The sequence below is a fragment of the Apteryx mantelli genome, chromosome Z (genome assembly GCF_036417845.1).
Source record: "Apteryx mantelli isolate bAptMan1 chromosome Z, bAptMan1.hap1, whole genome shotgun sequence".
NCBI classification, from domain to species: Eukaryota; Metazoa; Chordata; class Aves; order Apterygiformes; family Apterygidae; genus Apteryx; species Apteryx mantelli.
Genome location: NC_090020.1, coordinates 16,027,128 through 16,041,142, shown reverse-complemented (window position 1 = coordinate 16,041,142; position 14,015 = coordinate 16,027,128).

The window sequence follows — 14,015 nt, the reverse complement described above, 5'->3', positions numbered from 1 at the left end:
CCATTTTGTATGATCTCTCTAGAGAACCTGCTATGGCATTTTTACTTCTGCATACTAGCAATTCCACTGTGTACAAGATTCTATGGAACTTGTGTCTTCTCTGATTTATTAACTAGATTCAAGTGCAGGCCATTAATCAGGACTGGAGAGATATCCAAGGTATTTGCACAATATGTATGCATAGTACATCCTGAGGAATAATTTGAAAAGGCTGTAATTCATTTCAGCACTCTGTTTTGAAAGATGCACAATGTCCAGGTTTCAGACAGTGGCTTGGAAAATGGCAGCAAGAGTCCTGCTGGACGCTGATGATGAATGGCCATGTTTTCCTCTTTGTGGATTTTCTCGGATAGTTGCCTGCAGGTCAAAAACTCTTTGAAGCCAGTTGGCTTTGTTTAACCTATGAAAGATTCCACTATTGCCTTTTCCATGGGTGTTTTGTGTGGGTGTTTTGCTATGAAAAGTACTAGAACAATTTGTCTAAAGACAAATTTTCCAAGGATGAGAATTATCAGCCAGCCACCTTGACGAATAAATTAGTCCATGGCTTCAGGCTCTCTTGTCTCAAATGCTTAACTGTTCTGCAGTCTTCTGCATTTTATAATTTGATGGACTAGCTTTAAACTACCAAAACATGATGAGGGAGTTTATAAATGCAAAGTATGATTTTTGGATGAATGATGGTCTGACTGCATTTAGCAAAGCAAACCAATTGCTACTTCAGTAAGGTAGGGATCTTGCATCACCCTTTCTGGCTCAGTAAGAGAAGTAAACACTGCTCACATTTGGACAAAATTTAGGAGGTGTCTGACTTTGTGATAGTTGTCTAAGAACCACAAATTCTAGTTTACTTCTTCAAACCACATCAGTTTTGCCTTGCAGCAGTAACAACTGCTACTGATGATAATTTTCCTAGGCAGATGCACAACCCCTCTCTCACTGGCAGCACAGTTAAATTGTCTTTCTGCAAAAGGAGCTGTCATTTGATAAGCTTCCACAGAGATGAAAAGTTCCATTCCAATTTCATTGCTCTCAAGTGCCAAGATCTCAGTTCAGAGTATTAGCAGTCAACACATGCCTAGTGAAATGAAGCCTTCATTATGCCAAGAAATACCCTTCACTGTAGTCCCCATTCTGTCAGTCAAAGAGTTGACATAGCACATAGGCCTATTTGCTTTCTCTGTGCTTAATAGTTCAGTTCACTTGCTCACCCCAGCTTTTCACCTCCCTATGCCATAGAGAAAATCTTGTTTGCCCTGCTTTGGTCTGGTCCAGCTGTTGTCCCTTTAGAGTTACATCTTCACACCTTCAGGTCTGAAATGTCATCTTCTCCCCTTGTCTACTAAGCCAGGCACAGGCTAATCCATAGCCAAACAGTATTTCTTCCTGTTCAGAGGACCAGGATGATAGGATTTGTCCAAACCCGTAACTATTTTCAATATATAGTTTCAGTTGCAGTTAAAATTCAAACTGCAAGTTAAAGCTGTAGGGCCTTTACTGAGGATGTAACTGATCTCTGGTTTCAGGCTACCTCTAGGTGTTCAAAACCAAAACTCTTTTACCCAAGTGTGCAAACAGTATGAGACATAATTTATTTTCCTGAAATTATGATGACAGATAGCAAAGGATACCAAAGCCCCAAATTTTCATTTTCCTTAAAATTATAGAAGATAAAACTGCCCACCTACTCCCATGCAGCTGCTATACTGTCATCCAGTTTCATCACTCAGGGGATTTCCAAGGCTGAGTTGGAACACTAGTGCATAGTGCTTGTGTAATGGAAATTCAGAGATGGCCAAAGCCAAGCCATACTGTGAAAGTAAAAGACCTGCTAAAAAAATCACATGCAGTAAAGTGATGTAACAGAAGCAGCACAACTTTCTCCTTTCTGTGGGATGTAGTCCAACACAAATGAAATAATAAAGTTTTTCTGGAGTTGCCACAGTTACGCTTTGGACAAAACAGAAACTAAAAACAGTACCTTTAATAAGGGAAGTTCAGTGTGAAGTCTTTTTCAGTGAGAAGTTGATAAAATAACAAGATTTTCCATACTGGAACTAGAGAAAAAGTTTTGATGCAAAGTGCTGATCCAGGTTGTAACTATCTCTAATTTCAGTGGTCAGCCTGAGGTTTGGTGGGAGGCTTCTCTCTAATTAAAACAGAGCAATTGCAATTATCTATTCAAGCCATATTTCCTGTATCTTGACACTGACTGATTTAATGTTCTTTGATGGAAAGCTCACACCTCATAACTCATTTGACACTTTTGTGGATCCCACATTTGTTCTCTGACATAAGGAGATTGATATCCCTTATAGATTTTATACACATTTGTATAAATGCAGGCAAAGTAGACAATTCTTGTTTATTCTAAAGGTTGCCTCACATCTTACTCCCACAAAATAAAGGATGTGAGCATACATTGCAGAAGAAGAGCACCTCTAAGAGAGAAACTCCTCTGTCTAGCTCAAGAGCACTGATGTGTTTTGCCATTCCAGAGGAAATAATTTACATAATTCCTTAACTGCAAGCACTGCAGTGTTCCCATATCCTTTATTTATTGCCTGGCAAGCTTTTTGCATCTAGAACTTCAGAGCTATTGTTTTGCAGTAAGTCAGGCTACACTAATTAATTCAAAGAACTGAGGATACAAACGTGAATAATCTTAAAAATAAAAAGGAATTAAAAGAATTATTACATTGAAGAATTAATTATAAATTAGATTGTCAATTAATTACAGGATGATATAGTTTATGCAGTAGCTCTTTAAACTACCAGAGCTGAGTAATCTGGAGAAACAGATTTCTGTATCAGACCCAAATAATCACAGAACAGTGCTTGTAAGGGACTGTTCCTTGCTGAAAGGCAGGATTAGCAGTGTGTAAACCATTCTTGAGAGATGTCCTCTATCCTTTTCTTAAAAAATTGTTAATGTAGAAGCTCCTCAACTTTCACAGGCAATCTCTTCCAGTGTTTATTATCCTCACCACATTAATTTCGTCAGAGGCAATTTGAGCCCATAAGAAGAGATTATTCCCTCTGTCTTTGCAGAAGCCTGTTGTATTGTGGACAGGTCTCACCATCTCTGTTTAGCCTTAGCTCCAGCTCTCTTACTCTTTTCTTGCAGGCCGTGTTTGCTGGACCTCATTGTCCTGCCTGTGTCTCTCATCTCCCTGTGCACTCTGGTGGGTGGAACCGCACGCTCCTGTGCTGTGTCAGGACAAACAGAAAGCTTTTCTGCAAGGAGCAGGCGCTTGCTGGAGCAGCACCTGTGGCCAGGCCTCAGAGACGATGGGGAGGAACCTCTCCCAGAGACCCAGGGAGAGTTATTTGCACCTACACGCAAAAGGGTGCCTCATCAGTCTGCCAGGCTTGTCTTCATTTTCATGTGCTACCGTTATGATTGCCTTTTTCTGAGCTAAGTGATGTCATTGACCCACAACCAGCTTCTTATGTGCTATCACCTCCTGCCCCTTTCTGCAGAAAATGTACTTTATTTATACAACTCATTTTTTCTTACTAAGTGCACTACCTTTCATTTGTGTTAAATTTTGCCTTATTTTTTAAGATCCCCTCTACAACATATCAAGATCACTTTAAGTGTTAGGACTCATTATTTGTTCTGCCATGTCAAAAGTTTTGTATCAACATAATGAACAACCTCCCCCACCCAGTAACTCTCCGAATGGAAAAACCTTCCTTCCCCCTGCAAGCTCCCAAAACTCCTGTGCCCACCTACAAACAACTAAAGTTGAGCTGAGGGGGGAAAAAAAAATGTTGTTGTTAATGCAAAAAGCTGTTAGCATTAGGTTAGGACATAAGACTGGTCTCCCCATGTCCCTTTAACCTAGCAACCTGTCTCCAACAGCGTATGCTTGAGGAATAATACAAGTGTTATACCTCCCCAGATACTCTCTTAGAATATGATGGCCAATTTTAGCCTCAGGACCTTCATGTCAGCAATAGTGACTTGGTATGTTTTCCTTTCTTCCTGAATTTGGGGCTGATCATCCCTATGTGTTTTCCTGTAAAGATATATACTGAAGTGATGCATATTTCAGCAGTGAAGGCCATCTGATGAATTTCTTCTCATACCAATTGCTTTTCTTGTCTCTGTCCTATATTTTCTAGCTTGTCTGTTTTGCCCTGCCACTACTTGTGGGGGTACATAGAAGAAGGGAACTGACCCAGGCTAAAAATAATCTGTTTTGGAAGCATGCCATGAAATTACACCCTAATACATTGGAAAAGAGATACCAATGTCAAACCTGGAGAGGAACTAAAGTCATTTACAAAATATTTCATCCATAGAGAAAGTTATTTTCGCCTTATTATTTGCAAGAATGTGGAAGGCTTGTTACAGAAAAACTGAAGGACAGAAATGGAAAATGAATTATGGAGCATAATTACCCTTTATCACTGCAGCTTTACAGGTCTTGGAGCCATCATGTTTTATAAGTGATTTGCTGAGGTTTTCCCGCCAGCTTATAAATACTTCTTCAAAAGGTGTTTCCACAAAACTGCAGCATCTGCATATATTAAATCAAGGTCCTAAAGCACAAATATCTGATGAAGCTACATTAAGAGATGCTGAAGAAGATGAAGGCACCACACACACTAGCAAACTGTCAGCAGTATGAATAGCATTTAGAATCACTGTAGCTAAAGGCTATCAAAGATGTCTTCAATAAAACAAAAAAAATCCTTTTGCTTTGCTCTTTTTATAGAATCTTATGTCTTGATTCAAATCAAAGCAGTAAATTCCAATAATGTCACTTAAATCATATTGGTTTGAAACTTTATATAAGTTTTTCCTCATAACTCAAATAACATTTCCAAAGTCAATTATAATTTTCCACATCATCACATCAGCCACTGCCCTTAGAAGAAAAGAACCTTTCTCCAAGGCAGAGGGTTTTTTATAATCAGATAAATTAGAAGAGACAGAGATGGTGATGTCCAGGAGGAAATTTACTCTTGCAAGTCTGTTTTCTCTGGAAGGTGCTCAAAGACCGCAGTGACAAATGGAACTAAACCAGCATATGAAGAAAGAAAAAGAACATGAGAAAAAGATAGAGAGAGACAGAGAGTACACAGACTTGAAAGGATAAGTACTTTTGAGCATTGTACTGTAAAAACATCTTTAGACCATTTCAAAGTGAAATAAATTAATAAAAGGGAATGATCTCCTTCTTTTTGCTTGGTGAGAATTTCTCAGAAGCATATTTGCCCTCATTATCATCTGTCATTTATTTAATACCACTGAAACATCTCTGGCTCCAATAGATTTGGCCTAGATTTACATCCATGTTGGCAAACGTATCGCAAAGGCTTTGAATCACTCATCTGTTATAACGGATAACATGTACACAGTTTAGCAGAGACAACACCTAATTTTAAAGATTCTCGATGCATCTCTGAAGTTAGCACAACATTCCCCAAATCACCTATTTTAAGTGAGTCTGATGGATCTAGTGGGATTTCTGGGAAACATTCTGCAAAAAGTTGATGAGCTGCAGAAGAAGAGAGATTTGGTGTAGAAGGAAATTACCTGAATCCCTGCTCACACAGACTATATTGACAGCTGCTAGGGCAAGACAACCAGTAAACATGAGGTTGGCTCCGACCTTGCTGCTATCCATATTAATGGGTAGAGTGCTACTGGTCTCATTGGTGCTGGCTCAAGTGGCTTTCTCTGTGGGCACATGCACGCCCTGAGAATAGCACCATGGGTGGATGCTGAAGGAGACACATGGATGCGCATATCAGCTCTGAACACTGGAAGCATAGGATTTTACCTATCTGGTTACTTTAGAAATGCTGGTTACTTTTGAAATGATGTTTCAGTGCTAGATGAAATGTTGGAGTTTTTCTCATGAAAGCACAGCTGGAGCCCTTGATCCACAGTTCCTTTGTGAATTTGCTAAGCCAGATAAATCGCTCATCAAATACTATGAAATCTGCCCTGATAGAGAATGTTTCCTCTGTATTTTTGTTCTGGGTATGCAATAGCCTCCTTCTTTCTTTTTTTCTTCCTCTTCACACTTGTAATTAAAGAAACACCTCACTTCATCTGGGACACATCCCAGAATATATGGTTGGCCTTTCCAGCTGTTCTACTAATTTCAGACAGCAGTTAACATTATTTCTGTAAGTGCCTTCTCAGTGCACCCATTATTTTTTACTTTCTTGTTTGTAAAAAATCTGAGTTTGCAACCCATCACATTGTTTAGGCTGAGATTCTCACAGGTGTGTTGCTGAGCTTCATGGAGAACTGCTCTTCCACTGAACCAAAAACTCTGATAGAAGAACAGCCTTACTATCTTCACATGTCAGCTAATTAAAAATTATTAATATTATTTTTAAAGGTTGGGAATGTTTTGGAATGGGAAGTCAGAAGAAAGGCAATACAGAATAAAAGAGCTTCAGATAGACCACCTAAAGAAGTCTGTTTTGATGGAAAAGAATTGTGTATCCCATTTAACAAGAGACATGAACAACATTCATCTAACAGAGGACTGAAGAGGTATCTCCTATTTTAGAGACAAATAAGTCATACTATTTGCATGGGAAGAGCAGACCAATACTCACTTGTCCCTTTCAGACTCATTAGAACAGAGTAGCTAAGTTAATAACAAAAGCCTGTACTGTTTTCCTTATAAGTAGTTTGTACCATCTCTTCTGATCCTCCTTAACCAAGTATGACACCTCAGGAGTAGTCAGGATTGGATTATGGAATATCTCTGGGTCTCACTGATTCCCTCCTTGTCTTTGAGTTTGCAAATAGGCATTTGTCTTCTTTTTAACAACTGTTAGTCTTACTAGCTAAAACATAGAATCTGAAGAGCAAGTTGGGTTCTTTCTTTTTTGTGTCCTGTCACAGATAACTGTGGTCCTACAAACCAGTATTGTGCAAGTTATAGTCCCCTTCACCAAACTTAGCCTCTTTCTGAGGGATGATAAGAGAGACATGGCACTACTGGAGAGATTCCAGTGGAGGGTTACAAAGATGATTAGGGGACTGGAGCATCTCTCTTATGAGGAAAGACTGAGAGAGCTGGGCCTGTTTAGCCTGGAGAAGAGAAGACTGAGAGAGGGTCTTATCAACGTGTACAAGTATCTGAAGGGAGGGTGTCAAGAGGATGGAGCCAGACTCTTTTCAGTGGTGCCCAGTGACAGGACAGGAGGCAACGGGCACAAACTGAAACACATGCAGTTCCAACATGAGGAAAAACTTCTTCACTGTGAGAGTGACAGAGCACTGGAACAGGTTGCCCAGAGAGGTGGTGGAGTCTCCTTCTCTGGAGATATTCTAAAGACATCTGGACGCAATCCTGTGCAATGTGCTCTAGGTGACCCTGCTTGAGCAGGGGGGTTGGACTAGATGATCTCCAGAGGTCCCTTCCAACCTCAACCATTCTGTGATTCTGTGTGATTCTGTGATGCAGGAGAAGGAAAAGTCTCCTGTGCAATTTGTCAAAACAGCATTGGATCTGCAGCGCTAAAGAGTCAGCAATTAAGTTACCAACTGCAAACCTGAATTCACTCAAAAAGTTTATCTGCTGTTTGAGAGATGCTATTTTTTATGGATACCACTCAGAACAGAATCAGGGCAGAACCTCTTAAAATTTCAATACATCAGGCATGAGCTACAAGAACACGTTTAACCAATGATTCTGTAAATATAAAATAGAAGTTAATTCTCTACCCACTGCTTCTAGTGACATAGTCTAGAACATTTCCTTGAGTAAGTGAAAGTAACCTTGGGATGTATATCAGTTAAAAATAAAGTTTTACAAATACTTTTAAATATTAAATGCCTCCCATTCCATGGTTTGTTCAAAGCATTAACAGCTCTACAAGTCAATGTTAGTAGTTATATCAGAACAAAAAATCCTCAAGGAGTAACCTGGGAAAATGTAGAAGCAAAAAGCACATCTGTCTTGTTTAACTCCCCACCTGGGATCTGGATTTTCCAATTCTTCTTTTTCTGGGAAGGAAGGACAAAAAAAAGAAGAAGAAGAAGAAGAAGGAGAGAAAAGATTCTATGGAAGCCTATGACTCCTGAAGAACAAAAGAGTGTGTCTGCATGTGAATATACCTCTGTCAGTGTCCAGGTATTTAAACAACAAAAGGTAAGAAAAAAATCCATAATCTTTTATTGTATTTTCTGTTATAGTCTGTCTGGCTTAGGCCAGACATTGCAAGGCTGGAAAAAAAACAAAGACATGCCAAAGGAAAAGTATATTAAAATGCAAAGTATTTTTATAGACTGTAACCTAATTCAGCATACCTTCCTAGCTTAATTCTAACCAGATATATGAACAAATTAAAAAGTGCAAAGTGTTTTGATTTTTCTGCATCCTTTTATTTTCTCTTCCTAATAAATGCTGTATTCAGATTAGACCATTAGAGCCTGAGATTACCACTTAGGAAACTTCACACAGAAAATCTCAAAGTGTGAGTGTGTGTGTGTGTGTGTAGAGAAATGATCCTCACCTATAGCCACAGGTAATAGGGAGAGGGTCCCATCAAAATTCCTTTGGTGTATTCACCCAGGCTGAAGATACTGGGGCTGTGGTATGAGAGAGACAGGACAGCTGAAAGGATCTTTCTTCAGTGAGTCTGCTCAGCTGAGCAACAGAAGACAGACGATAAGCTCATGAAAGGGAAAAATAATGTTTTATAATCCTGGCTTTGCAGCACATAGCACTGTGAGGATGGTACATGCCTGGCACTCTTTGGTGCTATTTCTGTACAAATAGTTAATGGCACTGCCAACACCATGGCAACAGCCCTGCTAGCCCTGCTTAGTGTTACCACTGCACCAGGTCACACATAGCAGGTGTACTGAAGGTGGCTAGAAATTTTGGATCACCAACACTACATGAAATGATAACTGCTGAGCTGCGTTCCCTGCAGTTGGCTTCCCAACCCTGACATCAGCTGGGGCTTGCTGGGAGCCTAGGTGTTGCCTGAGCCCAGTACCACCACTGGGAAAACCTGGTGAGAGCTGGGGCTGAGTTGTGGGCTGAGCTGTGTGTTTGCGACACCGACCCAATTCCTGCAGCAGCAGGTGGGGGGATGTTTGGAGTATGGGCACTTTCGGTATGATTTGCTTTGAACTCTACCATGTCATACTCAGTTTACACTTAAATTTACTTTACTTGTGCACTAGAATGCCTGTGATGGCACATTTGGTACACAATGAATACTACACTTCCGCACTGTGTTTATATCATGCTTCTAAGTTTTGCATTATTGATGTTGTAAATAAGGACTTAAACTTCTTTTTACTCATTCAGGGGAACAATTCACATCTACTGCTTTTTATTTTTTCTTTCTTTTTATTTGCATAAAATCCTGTTTACTAGATGCTGCACAAAACAGGATAAAAGCAAATCCCAATCCAAAGTACATATAACCTGAATAAAATATCTTAAGTAGAAAAATATAGGCTAGTTCTAACATGTTTACAATTGGCTATAAGACAGAATAATAAGGGAAACTTTCATGTAAAAAAATCAGGAATTTGGGCATTTATTTTGGTCTTAAATTCTTGACTCATCCAAACAAAAAAAATCACAAGAGAGAGTCAGTTTTAGTACATTTTCTATTTAAAAATATTAATCAGAATTTGAAATTGTCAAAATATCTTGTTTGGATATTTTCAAAAGGAATCTATTTTTTGTTTAAAAACTTTGTTAAAGTTAAGTGAATCCATAGTAATATATACATAAAAGCTAACATTAGAGTGCAATATTCACAATTAGATTCACTATTCTCCCTAGGTTGAATACATCACTTCATATTTTCAGGTCACAAATATTTGCCGATATGTTAGCACCTAATGTTGATTTGAGACAGGAATTTTTTTTATATTTAAAAAATTCTTCTGGAGCATAAAAACTTTTTTTCCCCTATTTTCATAATATTGCTTGTATTTATGTGATGTATTGATAACACTAGTTGTTTGAAATAAGGAATATTCTCTGTACATGTCACAACTGATGTCATGACTAATATTTTGTACTAATAAAATGGAGCTTCTATTTCAGTACAGAAATTTCTTTTTCTAAATTTTTATATAATTTCCGTATTTTAAGCATACTGCAAATACAAACTTTTCTCCCACTATGGGGAATGGAAAATTGCCCAAATATTATTCAGTTGCTATGTTAGTGATTACTACAGATAGTTAAGTTTTTTACTAGATTCCTATACATGAAAGATTGCATTCAGTGGCTTTGTACAGATTAATTCAGAAGAACCTCTAGTTAAAGATTTCCACAGCAGTGTAAACACAAGAAAATCCTAACACCATTAGAGTAAAGGAAGAAGTCACTACAGGATGAACTCCTTTACCATGCATTCTCTTTCAGCTTCAGATCAGTCATGCACATGTAAGTAAAATATCATCCAAGATAGTACTTCATAGAAAAAAAAAAAAACCAACCCCCCCCCAAACCTCAAAACCCTTACTAATTACCTGTGATTCAAATCAAATTTGTCATATATTTATGACCCATATATTGCGTCTCAAATGCTTGATCTCAGCACCCTTTTCACGGGTTTTATCTAGTACAGTATGGTGGAAGAATATTCCATGTTTAATAAATTGATTTCCCCAGTGTTTTCACAGTAGTTTCTCAAAAAACATAGAAAGGCACAATAATCACATAACGGGTCTCATGCTTCCCTCTACTGTGCAATCAAGAGAAAAGCATGTACAGGAAACTTCCTCAGAGAACAGAAGTTTTGTCTCGTGAGAGCCTGATACTCTGAAATGTGATTATGATTCTATCTGGAATGTGATTCACTAGTGTCAACATTATTTATAAAATAGATTTTTAAAAAAACTATCCATTTTTGATGGATTAAACATTTTATACTGAAAATAATTTCTATTTTTTACTTTTTTTCAATTATGTAGTATTGAAAGCTTTTTTTGGGGGGGGGGGAATATTTTGCTATTGTCAGAACTTTTCTGCTTCTCCCTCTCCCCCTTTACTCAAAAATACAACGTTTATGAAGTCAACCATTTCGCATTTTCTCCTCGAACACTCTTCAGTCACAGTTTTTTCCAGCAAGATTGGAAGTTTATCCTGGGAAGTCAGGACTGCAAGTTGGAATATAGTGGTTTGAGGTCTTGTCATTTCCACTGTGCAACTGACAGTGACTTAAGATATCCTATCTAATTTTAATGAGGTGGGTGTAAAAGTGGCTACTGTGTGTGCGCCACATGATGGGCAACTGGATGTAGTTCATTAAGAAAATATATCCCTAAATCATGTTTGGGGAGCCAAGTAAAATATAACGAGAACCTCTTCATTCTCTGCTATGGATGCAGGTTTTCCTTACCAACTTAAGCAAAAGCATGTCACAGACCAAGCAACAGCGGAGGCTACCAGGGTTAGTTCACACCAAGAAACTCGTAAGAACCCTTAGCTGTATTCGGAACAGCACTTGGAAACTTCCTCAAATTTACAGAATTAGAGCTAATTTCACATAAGCATTTCCTTAGCCCTGGTGGCGCATAGAGGCAACAGTGAAATCTAGGTGCCCCTGTCCTTTGGGGTAATGCCATTCAGGGCAGAGATAAAATTAGACCCTATAGTTCCTGTGTCCCAAACCGGTGCTTTTGTCAGAAGTGGCAGCCTCTGGACTCACAACCTGAAAGCTCTCAGGGTATATGTGCATCTGTCATCAACTTCTGAACTGCTCTCTGGTGCACAGATGTAAGTCAGAGCTTCAAACAGTTTCCTAGACAGCAAAGCAGAATAAAGAGTCCTGTGGAAAAAGTTCTGACTTTCATGTCTTGCCTCTGCTGAAACCAAATGTTTCAGTGTTCCCTAAAATACAGAAGGGAGAAGTCTCCTAGGCAGTTTGAGCACCAAGGGAGGGTCAGGATATATTTGATTATAAGCAGAGGACAAAGTTTAGAAAGTTTTCTCTGTAGAAGACAATCCCTTCTCGGTTTCAGATGGCTGAGAATACTTCTCCTAAACAAAAGCGTCTCGGAGACACAGCCAGAAATCCGGTGACATATTTCCCAGGTGATTAGCACTGATTCACCTCTGGAACTGCTTCTTAACATGGGAAGCACAAGTAGCCTGACACATGGTATCACACGCTAATAACTGCAGTTTGTGCAGACTTTATCAGTGCCATTCTGTTGCCAACCCAACAGCTGTGCTAGGGTGATTTCTGTTAACAGATACTTTTTTGTGTGTGTGTGTATGTCTGTGTATGTTCTTACATCTCCTCTAAAGGTAGCTGGGCTCCTTTAAATCTCACCAGAGATCATCAGAGACACAGTCAAAGGACGAAGGGGTCTTCGCCACAATGTAGTACTCAAAATGCTCTTTTTGGGGAGAAAACGTCTCAAAAGGAGCACATTGCCTTGATTCATACTGTAGATAGCATGCCAACTGTTGAAACTATGATTAGAAATATTAGTTCTCTGCACCCTCTTGTGAAAGCTCTCTGTAATTACACTGCCATAAATCCACAGCAAATTTGCAGTATGGAAAATGGCTGTGATATTTGCTTCTCTAATACTGGGCTACATTAACATGTCAGATGTGAACCTTGAAGGTCTGCTGCTGTCAGTAGCTGCTGAACATAAAAAGAATTCGAAATGGGGGGAACTCACTGAATTATTTAGTTCATTCCTTGGCAGTTCACTCCTTTATGCCTGGCTTCTTCGCCTCCTCAAAAGACGATTGAAACTGAGCTTCACACACACACACAGACCTGCAAGATGAACACTATCAGTCATCTATTTACCTTGGAGAGGTGCCTCCTTTATCACAATCTGTGAGATGTGGAGACAACTGCTGGATGCCTCAAGGTTATAAATCAACCCAAATCCTTCCATTGACAATAACAGAATTCAAGCTCTGCCCAAATTTATTTTTTCATCATTTTATCCAATTACTCTTCTTTATGTTGCTTTCAACCTGTTTACATAGTCCTTTCCTACCTTTGATGTTTCTCTCTTTCTCTTTTTATACCTTCCCCTCACTGACTGTCAGCTGAGATATTCTTAGGGCTTCAGTTTTTTATTTTTTTTCACCCACTTCATATCAGATCTGCCAACACAATAATATTCTCATTGTTTTTCCTCTGTCTTCTCTTCAGGCCAAATTCACAGCTGGCAAAGCTCCAATGAAGCTATGTAATCTTTCATCTATGATTTTCTGATACTAAGGTGGATATGGCTGAACCAAATGATTTCCTAAAGAATACAATGTAATAATGAATCACAGGCCAGACATTTTATCTCTCAAGTGATGCTACTTATAAAGGACTGATGAAATCCCATCACAGAAATTAAGTGATTTTGACAAAGGATCCAAGCAAAATGAATTTGGAAGGTGACGGGAAACTTCGGTTGCAAAACAAAGCACAAGAATCTGCTTTTTTTCCCCCCACAAATTTTACCATCCTTTTAGCACTGCTTCATGTTTCTGGATTGCCACCACAAGAAAGGCTTGCGTAGGTCTCCCTGTTTGCACAGGTCTTCTTTTGGACATGGGAGTGCTTCAGCTTTACGTGTACCCGTGTGCTTCACACAGCCCATTGCCCTGTGCTGCTGAGGAAGCTCCCAAGATGCCACAGTCACACCCGGGGGTCCTCCTGGGCACCTCTGCACCGTCACCAGCAGAGGGGTGCAGGCAGCCTGTGGCGCCCTGTGGTGAGGCTGCTTCATCTGCACCAGCAGTGCTTCGGAAGCCCCAGGGCCTCTGCAGCCCGTGTCGGACCCCTCTGACCCCGGTGTTTCCAGTCCCAGGTCTCTCCCCACTGGTAAAAATATTCATGCTTTTTTTATACTTCTTTTAAAGATGACTCCTTCTTTTTTTTCAAAAATCTTTTGGTTCCCCAGTTACTGATCTGATCTGTTGGTCATTTTGCTCTTTAATATGATGAATTTTGGACAAACACTCCCCACCCCACCCCAGACAGTTTTGGATGTCCCACTCCCATGCACTTCTTACGCTCTCTTTGTTATC